Genomic DNA, 12,563 nt, shown 5'->3' with positions numbered 1-12,563 from the left:
TTAACCCATTGACCCACTTTAACCAGCTGGGCCATTTTGTCTTGTAACGCCATTTTAAGCAGTAGAACCATTTTATCTCCTTTCCCCCCTTTTAAATGATTGAACCTTTTAAATAGGCTTAAACATTTTATCATGTTAGATCAATTTGAGCCATTTGACCAATTTATCTACGTAGATCATCATAACCAGTTGGATCTTCTTAATCGGTTGGATCCTTTTTCAGAATTTGATCATTTTCCCGGTTTGACCAGTTATACCAGTTGGACCATCTTATGTAACTAAGCCATTTGTACCAACATGACCACTCTAAATAGTAAGACTATTTTCTCTAGTTGGAAGACTTCAATCGGTTGGACTTTTTCCCGTACCTAGACCATTTTAACCGGTTGGACCAATTTCTCTGGTTAGATCATTTTTACCAGTTCGACTAGTGTATCTAGTTAGGCCATTTTGATCGGTTGGACTTTTTCATCTGGCAATACCACTTTAACCTTTGGACCATTTAAACGGTTCGCTTACTTTAGCTATCGGCCTATTGTTCTAGAAAGACCACTTTGGGTGGTTTGACCAGTTTATATCTCTTAAGATCATCATAGGAAAGATCGTGGCCAAGGCAAAGAGCAGCTGGGTGAAAAAGTCCTAGCGGGCAAAGGACGTTCTCGAAGGCGTTGTGTCAGGGCCGAAAATTTCTTGCTGTGAGAAATTGAAGATGGTAACGTCTCTTTGGATATAATGTGAAGACTGGCGGTGAAGCACTAGAGTGGAAACGTCATTTTAAAAAAAAAGTGTTTAGTGCCTTGGCATTCTCATAGACTGTCATCTCAATTTGAAAGAACAATTCCATCAAATTTCCAAAAAAATATCAGGGATATTAGCGTCCTATCTAAGATTAGACATTTTGTTTACATGAAAACACTAGTTCAATTATGCCATGCCATTATTCTTCCTCTTCTCTCCTATGGCTGTATATTTTAGGGCAACACTTATGACCATAACATTAAACCACTTTCAATAATACAGAGGAAAGCAATCCGTCTAATTACTTTTTCCAATTTTGATGCACATATAAGTCCTTTGTTTGCTAAGCCTAACCTTCTCAAACTTCAAGATCACATTAAGCTTCAAACTCTCTTTTTTATACATTAATTTAATACTGGCAAACTACCAGAGATCTTTGATTCGTTTTTTGTTAAAACATCTTGTAAACATAATGTAAATACTCGCTTTGCATCTAGATATACTTTCTATCTTCCAAAAATTCGAGCAAATTATGGCAAATTAAATATTCGATTTAATGGACCTAAATTATGGAATGAACTCGATGAAAGATTCAAGTGTTGTACTTGACTGATATTTTATATTTATTTATTTTGTTTTGTCTTGTTCTGTATATTTACTTTTGTACCAGATTGATGATATTTTTAATTATCATAATTGCGGTCACCCGACTAGTTTAGCTTTTTAGTTATTTTGGGTGTCTCACTACTGTATGTACTGTATATTTTTTATTTATAATTATATTTTTATAAATTCTTCTAGTTGTTTACAGTAGTAGAAGTAAACTGTTGTTGTTGTTGATGTTGAACTCCAGTTGAAAGGTTGACCGTATAGGTGATGATGACTTTAGCTCATCAGTCAAACGAGAAAAAAGACACCTCTTTTTCATTATTGATCCGGTAGTCGTCTTCACTTCACCGTCATCAATAAGGTGGATATTGGTCAAGTCCAGATTCATAAAAACGCAACGAACGAATTGGGCCACTCTACAGCCACATGACCAAAAAAGCTCGGTCAGTGACCAATTGATTTCATGGCAAACAGATAAAACCAAAGTGTGAACACAAATATCAGCATACTGTGGTGAGAAATACGGAGAAAGAAACTGGCATAAGCCGAAATACGATCTTATGGACGTTTATTGACCTTTCGTATGATTCAACATCCATCTTCAGTTGGTGCGTGATAATAAATACAATTGGATCCAACATAATGACCAGACCGCTGCACCAGTATCGCAGAGGTTATGGGTTCAAATCCCGTACGGGCCTGAATTTTTTTTTCAGGCCTTATTTCAACTACTGGTTCAGTAGTGTTCATAACAACGAGGATCGATTCTATATTCGTTTCTTTAACCGCAGTGCACATATATGATTTTCATATATTTATAGCCATTATTCACTACTTGGAAGGTTTCTTTGGATCCAACATGATGACCAGCTCCCAGTTGGCTTGTCAGCTCCTTCCTTTGTCCTCTTACTTGTTTATCTGGTGTACACCGGCAACTTGCCACATCGATTATGTCCTCAACTCTTTCTTGTAGGTAACCTTTACAGTAACGCACTGAGCATTGATACTGGTCGTTCCATTGGTGGCACATGCGGATGCATCCAAACTACGGTAAAAGTATGAAGATTTTTTTAGAGGAAACGGTTTTAGTTGAGAACCGAAAGCATGTCATGTATTTGATAAGAAAAACTGCTTCCTCGATTCGAGGCAATAATGCATCCCTTTTTCTCTGATAATCTTCACATCAACTTTGAGCCTTACTCCGGAAGCATGCGACGAACAAATATATCATTTTCAGCGCGATCTCTTTTCATACTGGTTGGGATACATCGGCGGCATAAGATTCAGCTTTTTATCGTTCCTTTTTCCTTTTCTTGCTTTTTGTTGTAGCCTTTTGTTCTGTTTTGAATTGTTACGTTTTGTTATTTCTTTCTTAATTTTTTTTTTTCATCATAAACCACATCGTTTGAAGTATGTGATTTCTTCAGAGGTTTCTCGCATATTCATACCAGCAGTTAACCAGCTATTGGTGGATATTTACCTCGCTGCTTGGCAGCCCAGTGAATATCCGACGCTAGCCACCGAGGTAAATAATTGTTTTAATATATATGCTGTGGTTTAATTTTATCTTGGTTCAAATTTTATTTTCCTTTGTTTCAAACTCACTATTATACATTACAATACCCAAAAACAAAAGAAAAGAAAATTTGAACCAAGGATAAAATTGAATCACAAAATCTGCTAAAACAGTGAGATAACATAGCAAAAAAAGATCATTTAATTCATTTATTGCTGCAACGATTATAATATTTTCGGGCGCAGATCCCGCGCGAGTCGTTCGGAAGTGAATACCAGGTAATATTAGGAGTTTGCGTAACCAATCAGTCCCGGCCTTCGACGCTATCCACTGTTTTTACTTTTTCAAAGACGACTGCCAGAGGAGTGCATCTGCATAATCTTTGCTCGTTGAAGCGAATTGACAACGATAGGCCAAGTCAGCCAAATGGAGCGTCAAATTCTAGTAACACCGGGCTTGAAATCGTCCACCTGAATATAGGATCGCTCAAAAATCGCGCTCACTTGTCAGAGCTATGACTTCTTGCTTCAGAAGGGAAAACCGATATCATCACAATCTTTGAAACTTGGCTAAACACTACCGTCACAACCTTGGAGTTACAAATTGATGGATACAAGTTATACAGATTGGACCGTCTTCACAAAAGGGGCGGGAGAGTCTGCACCTACATTCGGAAAGAACTTAAAGCCACTATTCTGAAAGAGCTCTCCTATATACCCGAGCGAAATCTCTATCAGTTATGGTTAAGTATCTATCAAAAGAAATTAAAATTGATGGTGATCCGCATCACGTATCGCCTAGAAGACTACCCCTTCAGCTCCTTTGATGAGGTCCTTAAACCCAACTACATCCAAGCCTTACTGCTCAAAAAGCCTATCTTAATTTCAGGTGATTTGAATGGTCTCATTTGAATCTGCTCTGAATTTAAAGCATTGGAGAAACTTTACTCCGAAATGAACTTGATACAACTCCTTGAAAAGCCAACTAGGATCACAGAAAAACACTGAATCGTTGCTTGACGTGATCCTAGTTAAGCCCAACACGCTTGTGCGGGACAGTGGGGTTTTACATTGGCCCATTAGCGACCATTCAATCGTCTTCGTGAAACTCAAAGTTAAGACGCCAAAACCTCCCCCCAGTTTGTAAATGTCCGCAACTATAAGAACTATAGCCCTAACCTCTTTATGGCAGACCTAGCTGACAAGGCCGATGACCTTCTAACAATTTTTGATGCTAGTGACGTGGACACCAAACTCAATACATTTAATGATACTCTACAGTCCGTTCTAGACATCCATGCTTCCATGAAATCCATCAAGATTTTAAGCAGACCCCGTCGTTTTGTCAGCAAGGATATCAAGGATCTCATGAAATCTAGAGATGGTCTCCTCAAACGATTTCATTAAACACGGGACGCCGTTGACCGAGCTAATCTTAAAGAATCGCTCCACTTTGTTAAGAAAACCCTACTTGAAACTGAGAGAAACCACACCTTCGAAGTGGTGAGATTGCATCAGAAAAATCCCGGTTCTCTGGAAGATAATGAATCGCGCTCTCCCTTTCAAAATCAAGGCGAGGCAAATTTGTTCAAAAGATCTGAAATCCGTAGCAAACGAATTCAACCAGTTTTTTGCAGCTGTCGGTAGAAATGCCGCAGAGGCCTCCGTGCGTCTGGCCAAGAAAAACAACATAGCGATTCCCGAGGAGATCAGTGTCAACCTCACTCCCATCGACGAGCCTTTTAATCTCAGGACCGTGACACGTGAGGATGTACGGCAAGTTACATTGTCTCTGCCACTTAACAAAGCACCTAGTCCTGATATAATGAATACACGCATAAGCAATGACTTCCTACCCTTCATCCTAGGCCCTCTGACTGAGATCATAAATTGTTCCATTCTTACTAGTTCATTTCTAAATAAGTAGAAAGAAGCAGAGATAATACCTATCCTTAAAGACGGAGATCATGAAGATCTCTTTTAACTGTTAACAGACTGTTGACAGTCGTGTCTAAGGTTTGCGAGAAAATCGCTCTCAGTCAATTCACTACTTACCTCCTTAACAACAACAGGTTAACAGCCTGGCAGAGAGGTAACAAAAAGGCCCACTCCACTGAGACTCTGAACATCTACCTCACAGACTGCATCTTAGAAGCTATGGATAGGAAGAAGCTCACCGTTCTCGTCCTGTTATACCTCTCAAAAGCTTTTGACAGCATTCGACATCAAAAGCTGCTTCTTAAACTCTCCAAAGAAGGAAAATCACCTTCAACCGTTATTTGGTTCAAGAGCTATCTATCAGGGCACTCTCAATCCGTCCGAATTGATTCCACTCTTTCGGACCCCCTGCCAATAACACACGGAGTCCCAAAAGGTGCAGTCCTTTCACCATTGTTTTTCTGCATCTGCCTCAACGATCTGCCCTCGGCTCCTGGTACTTGCAGCCTGGAGTCATACGTGGATGACTCGCAAGTATTCCTGTCATTCCCGCTGGCAGAGGTTGATTCGGCGATTGAGAAGCTTGGACAACACCTGCGCAACGTGGCCCAATGGTGCTGTGCAAACAACTTAATGATAAATCCAAGCAAGGCCGAGCTGCTCTTTATCGGAACTAAGCAGTTGATGAGTAGGATACCAGGAGCTCCGCAAGTGTCCTTCCTTGGTTAGATATTACAACTACCTACTCCAGCCAGGGACTTGGGAGTCATTCTGGACCCTCACTTAACTTACGACCACACAAGTAGTCTTGTCCTGCTTTTCTAAACTATATCAGACAAATGGTGTTAAGAATAGCTTTAACAAAGAAACTTTAAAATAACTAATAGCATCATTAGTTTTTAGTTAAATGTTACATTGTTCCACCGTGTAGTCAAAGACATCAGCTGGAAATATCAGTAAGCTACAGTCAATCCAAAACTTTGTCAGCAAGGTAGCTACGAACTCTAAGAAATTCGACCACGTAACTCCTTTGCTTCGCCAGTTGAACTGGTTACCCGTGGAGCAATTACAACTATATAAGAACGTGATAATGACATACAAATGTTTGAATGACCTTGCTCCACAATACCTGAGTGATAAATTCATTAAGCGCTCTAGTATTCATGCTCGTTACACGCGCAAAAGGGACTCGTTTCAGATACCGATTTGTAAAACTGCCACAGGCCAACGTACTTTTACCTATAGAGCAACTAGCTTATGGAACAGTTTGGTAATGACGTTAAGAATCGTACCTCCTTGTAATCTTTCATGATCGCCACGAGGGAGCACCTCCACACGGTATGTAAGTACGAACCTTCAGAGCTTGTTTAGTTGTAAATAGTTATTATATTTTATTATTATTATTATCATTATTATTATTATTATGTTATTACTTTATGTCTTCATACAATTGTAAACGGATTTTGAAAAACCTTTTGAGGAACATCTTAAAGTTTAAATGTTAAATGCTTTAGTATATACTAAACACACTTATCAGTCTCTGGTTCTAGAAACTTCGACGCTGATTCCTCTAATCGATCGACTCGGAAAATACAGAGAATATCATACAAGCTACCCTGAACTCACTTAAGTATATATCTGGTATAAAGTTATATTAAATAGCCTGTAAGATGTTCTCATTTATACCTTCTACCGTGCTTAAATATGGTTGATCTGAATTTGGAGGTGCTACTGTGAGGTCACTGTGTTCATCACCCTCTATCTCACTTGACCTCATGACTGACTGTCAATCAAAAGCAGTTTATATTAGGAAAACGGGAAGCAAGAAAAGAATGAGTATGTGGTGTTATATGGCACAAACATATATATAACCTCTGACACTCAACAGATACAGAGCATGCACTGAAACTTTACCAAAACTTCACTGACACCTGATCAGTATTCAATAACACTGGGTCAGCCGCCATGTCTGTCGACTATCGCTCGATTTTTACCTACCTTCTTTGAGGGAGGTGAACAGACGCCTGGCTAAGAGTCTTAGTCGGACTATGATTACGATCCTCTCGGAAATGCAATTTAACAGTCGGCTGAGGTATCCCACTTGAAAACTTTCGCAGAGTTTGTGAGATTTGTTCCTGACTTCACACAATGGAGTGGCACCATACACTTTAATTATGATATTTTGTTCAAGAAGGAAAAGGCATCCCGACAGTCTTAGTTTCGAATAAATGTTATTATGATTCCTTAAACCCTACGTAAACAACAAATAGTCTGAATTCACTTACATTCTCCGCACTGGTTTACACCACTAGATCGGCACGAAAAGAAGACATGTAGACCTAAAATCGACGAAATGGATATTTAGCATTTTAAAACTCTTTTGCTAAATCTAAGATCCTTTGATCTTGGCCATTTTCATGATATTCAAATCACTTCACCTCATAATCGCGCGGATTCCCCTGTACAACAGTGACAGCAACACCTATAGAGACTGAATCGTGGTAAAAATTTCTATTCCTAGAACAGGCAATCTTCAGTACTGACAGCATGGGCCACGGCTATTATTTCGACTTGGTGCGGTTGTTGTGCTCTGTTTTCTTGCTGAGTTTTCCCTCATTTCTGTCATTTTGTCGGTGTTTCAACTAAATGGAATTTCAATTCCTATTTTCTTTGCCCACTAGGTACCTTTTTAACACAAAAACTTTTATTGCTTTTATTCAGTATTATTATTTTAAGGATCTCACTATTTAAATGACTGCATCTCATCTTCTTTTTTATTCATTAACGATTCTGAAACGCATTAAAGGTGTTATTTTTAGCTCTTGCAATAACGCCTGTCATCAAAAATTAATTAGCACCGTATGTTTTTGGCCTTGAAAGTTAAATGCAGTTTTGGGCAAGGACACAGCATTTTAAGGTTTTTTTTCCTACTAGTCAAACGAGTGTGGTGACTCAAAAACTGTTCCTATTCAACGGCTCTTCTGTTAGTACTAACAAACCGAAGCCGTTTAAAGCCAGTTAAAATGAACTAATTTGCTTGAGATTAAATAGACTCAGCTGATTGGTTGCGCCATGAAAGATATTTGTATGATCAACACTACCTTTGTCAATAAGGCTGCTTGAGTGGACGCCGACGAATGCAGATGAAAGTAACGTCAAGAAACAGCCCACCATAATTTCAAACAAGACGTCCGAAAGCTAAGGTAAGCGCGGTCATCATCCAATGTGATACTTTGGTCGCCTAAGTTATCGTCTGGGATATCTTTAAGGCCAAAAAATCTTTTATCGCACTTTGTTTGCGACCTAACACTCAAAAAATTTATTCATGGCTAAGCCAGATTCAATTCCAGCGTTAATTGAAGATTTTTTCTTCATGCGTCTCAAAAGGGGAAATTGCCCGATGCTTTATCAAGTGATGCCAACACAATGTTTTTTGCCCGCTTAATAAAAAGTATTCAAAAGCCAAAGCCTGTTTAGCTCATCAGTAACGCACGAACACATTTTTGTTGAAGGCAGCTCTCTGCTTCAAGGTCAAAATGCGAATAAGTGCAGATATCTAGTCGCGTTCTTGTTTTCCTTCCCAAATCTAAACTGCTGAAAGTAATTTTTAACACAGCTTGACTTCTCCAGTTTGATGTATGTATGCATGCATAAACACCACATTTCGTTCGCTCGTTACTTCGTATGTAGTCTACGGAATATAAATAAACATACATGGCAACGACCAAAATACCCTAAAATACGATTTCTTTGTTCGCCAGAATGTAATCGAATAGAATTCTGATCAGCACGTTTTGATGCCATGAATGGTTATGATTTAAACAAATAGTTTTTGTGGGGTACATTTTGAACGCAGCCGGTAATGTATACTGTGAATACACTATTCAGACTGTCTCTTGTATTTGGAAAAGAGGAGTAAAATTTACATAACAGTGAAAACACTACCTAAAATCCATTTAGACAAAAATATTAGAAGGGCTTCTCATTGGTTTTCATCATCAGGGAAAATTTAGCTTCGCATTTTTAATTCGCTTTTGTGTTCGAATTAAAAAGGTTAAAGCGATTTTTAAGTCCTGACGTATTTATCAGTATGTAATTATGGTTTTTTTTACATTCGTCAATTCCTAAAATATATTATCTTCATGTCAAAAGAAGCAAAAGAAATGTAACGAAAAATGAAATTCCTCCAGAATTCCTGATATCTGTTTTGTTGTTATTGATACGCAGTAAACCTAAATCTGTTATTGCTGTTTTAATGACATTTTTTTTTTCTTTAATTCGGACATAAGGATTTAGCGCCAGAATTGAAGGATTAACAATAAAAAGCAACATCATTTGCCGAACAATATTGAATGTTCTCTACTGTGCCTCGCAGAGTTCTTGAGTGTCGTCATAAAGTAATTTAATTGACCGGTTTCCCAATGCGACTCAAGCCTCAGTTCACAGGCCTCTTAACACAATTTTAGTGCACAAAACTCATTTCCGGAATAGCAGCACTAGATTTGTTGCCATCTTTTTTTATTTTACTCTGGACTGCATCAACCTCTGATATACGGGCCTTTCCCTGGCATAAACTAATGTCAGACCAGCTTGAAGCTTTCCCTCTCTCACTTTGTTGTGTATCTCCTCAACCTTGGTTTTTTTTATCTACATGAAATATACGATCCTCGTTAAACATCAAAATCGTTATGAAAGGGGCACCAACTTAACATTTGACACCATCAGTCAAGTGATAGATACTTTCTAATATCTAAAAGTGATTCTTGATAAGTGATTTAAGACGTGACAGTTTTTGGCATTTTATCATAATTAGTATATTGATATTTCTAGAGCATATTTAATACATTTGTGAAGCATAAGAACTATGTCCACAATGATCCCTACTTATGAGAACTTTAACAATCGCGTAACATATATATGAAACCTTTTTAGCTGACATGAAAGTTTTTACTCCACCCCAAGTTACGAGTTAACCCAGGTTGAATCCCCACGACGGTTAATCCTCTTGCAGTCAAATGGTTTTTGGGCGTTTACCTGAAAAAAGGCAACGAACCCAGGTCAGCCCTCCTCGACGAGTGACCGTTGTTGAAACTTGTTGACCGGGCTTAGAGGGGCGAAATCTCATCAATTCCTTTCTGGTAAACTGAGTCCCAAGAACTCAGTCATCCATGTTTTCTTTGTTTTCATTTTTGTGTCTGTTTTTTTTGTTCATCACGATCCCATCATTCCTAGAGAAAATCATAGGACCATTATTTTCCTTTAGTCATTCTCGTTACCTTTTTAATTTTCTCGTGACCTTTACAATCGGAAGAAAGGCAGACCCACGTCAGACTCGAGGCTAACTGCATGGCCACGGAGTATGACTTTCTAAGTTTGCGTTTATAAAAAGTTTATACTTTTAAAAGTCTTTTAGGATGATGTATCCCGAGGTTGTAAATCAATCCAAGGTCGCGAATAGAACTGAGTCTTCTAAGGACGTGTCTTGCAAACAACAATGTCAACAATTCGCTCAGAGCTCCCCTAGTCTTGCAATGCACCTGCTGGAGTTTTCCTCTTTCTTTTATGCCGTGTGAAAACTGTAGCTCGTTGGTAAAATCACTGGGAGTACACATGGGAACGAATTTTCGCCGTCGTTGTTTTCAAGACACATCCTTAAAAGGCCTTTTTTCTACCAAACAATGTCACTCACGCGCCCCATGCTCTCATGGACAAGGTGTGTTTTAACATTTTTGCCAGAAAAGACAAGCCAAAACACAAAAATTGTTTAGTCTTTGAACGGAAAATCGCTTATTCAGTGGTTTAACAAGGTGGGGACAATTTCTTGACGACTGTTGTTATCGAAACAGACCACCTACTATGATATCATGCACCGCCTACGGAAACGCGTGGCATGGATAACTACTAACTCTCTGAAATGCTATTATTTACTTCATTCACTCAAGTGAATAACTCACAATCGTTACATTGTACACATATGACCAATTTCCATTTGTTACACTGAATAAATTTAAAAGAATCGTCAAGAAAATGTCATCCATCTGGTATTTTATCTACTTAAGGTCGGTGGAAAGACAACCGGCTTTGCGTAATATCAACTACAGCATAGTGTTGTAGTTTTCGTGCATGTGGAGAACCAGATCAGGATCTATTAGCAAAGCACACACTGACTTCTTGCTCTGGCAAGATTATTAGGGTAAATTATTTAGATATAGAGGGTGGTTATTTCAAAAATGGCAGCGAAGTTTGGTTTGAAAGGACTTAATGGAAGTTATTTATTTTTCCCACTCTGTATTCTATGGCAAGGTCTGTGCCAGCTTTCTAGCATCATAGACTGAAATCGAAACTACTGATGTTCTACAGCATTGTTTCAAAACGAGAGAGAGAAAAAAATACTGATAAGATCCTCTAGAATTTTTACTTCTTCTTTGAAACGCAGGACGAAAATTTGGATTTCGTTAAATGCGAACTGATGACTAATGAGTGATTTTAATCACTTAGTATCTATCATTTTCAAACAGGAAGCCAGACAAATAACGTTAGTTCCTATGTTAATAAAAGCCTGATATGAGCTTTCACAAGCAGTATGAACAATATTTTTGTTGGGAATGATCTTCTTTTTCCCAACCTTAAAAATCTCAATGTTACAAAAGAATAAGGAACTGTCAAACATCACAGACCTTATCCCCGCCTCCACATATCTTAAGCGTGCCTGCGAATTATATCAATGTACAGAAACCACTCGGCTAGCCTCGCGGACATAGTTTGCACTGCTTTCGCGGCAGTTTCTCTCTGATTTCTCATTAGCACTAAATGAATTAAATCATTACCATGCTGCTCTTTCATCATTTTCTCGTCAGATACGGTGTAGGGAAGTGGCGATGAGCGCTGTCGTGGTTCTGTAGCATTGACATCATGTGATAGTGGGCTTGTTTTGGAGACTTTACTGGGCTTCTTTGGATTGTCTGCTTTAAGTTTCGAGTGAGTCCCTAGACTAGCTGCAGGAAGACACCTTTTTTACTTACCTCATAATTCAACCAATTTGAATTGATTTATATTCAGACAAAGCCAATAATGTGGGAAAACTTTACATGATAATAACCAACTGCTGAAAATTACCATATTAACCAAGGGTACGACGGGTCCTGGCAGTTCACTTTAAAAAACGTCGTGACATGGTTGGTTACTGTGATCTTCAGACCGACCTTATAGCTGAACACCGATATGAACCGCGATATCTTTCCATTCATAAACAAAAATTGTGATTGATAAATCATTTTGACAGATATTATATGGGAAAAATCCAAACTGATCAAAATTCATGCAAATTGATTTATTTTGGTCATCTAAGCGAACATTAATAAAAACAGCTAAGATTCAAAGCATTTCAAGGGCAAAGGAAAAATTGCAATGACACTGTCTATTGAATAGACCCTCATGTCAACTGTCCTGTGGTAGTGCTACCGAGGAGTTTTCAACCAATTCACCCGGGTTTCCTTGTGATCCTCGGAAAAATCTAAGGCCGATATCCCTCAGCTTCAAGCTTGGACATTGTTTGATGTTTTTATCTCTCACCGATTCTTCTGGATGTCCAGACCGACAGTTGACGATCTTCAAATGCGGTCTTCATATTTTTTCAGTTTTTTGTCTTTTCAACTGACGTATATAGCCACTTGCAGTGTCACCTTTTCTGTCTTTCTCTCATGATTCCCATGAGCTGAACAAACTAAACATGCAAGATTTCATTTAAATTTGATACAACTTAT

The 12,563-nt window shown here is 38.5% G+C and overlaps 1 long non-coding RNA gene across 1 annotated transcript; it reads right to left on the bottom strand.

The window, feature by feature from the left end:
* Positions 1-6,441: 6,441 nt before the first annotated feature.
* On the bottom strand, positions 6,442-7,421 carry LOC149040066 (uncharacterized). The gene is made up of 3 exons (XR_016179773.1): positions 7,239-7,421; positions 7,086-7,139; positions 6,442-6,583 (listed from the first exon to the last, which is right to left on the bottom strand). It is a non-coding gene; the product is annotated as an uncharacterized LOC149040066 (long non-coding RNA).
* Between the last annotated feature and the right edge of the window lie 5,142 nt (positions 7,422-12,563).

Source organism: Pocillopora damicornis, chromosome 9, assembly GCF_964200805.1.
Source record: "Pocillopora damicornis chromosome 9, jaPocDami1.2, whole genome shotgun sequence".
Taxonomy (NCBI): Eukaryota; Metazoa; Cnidaria; class Anthozoa; order Scleractinia; family Pocilloporidae; genus Pocillopora; species Pocillopora damicornis.
The sequence above is the reverse complement of the archived record's forward strand: the minus strand, read 5'-3'. Positions and strand labels throughout refer to the sequence as shown.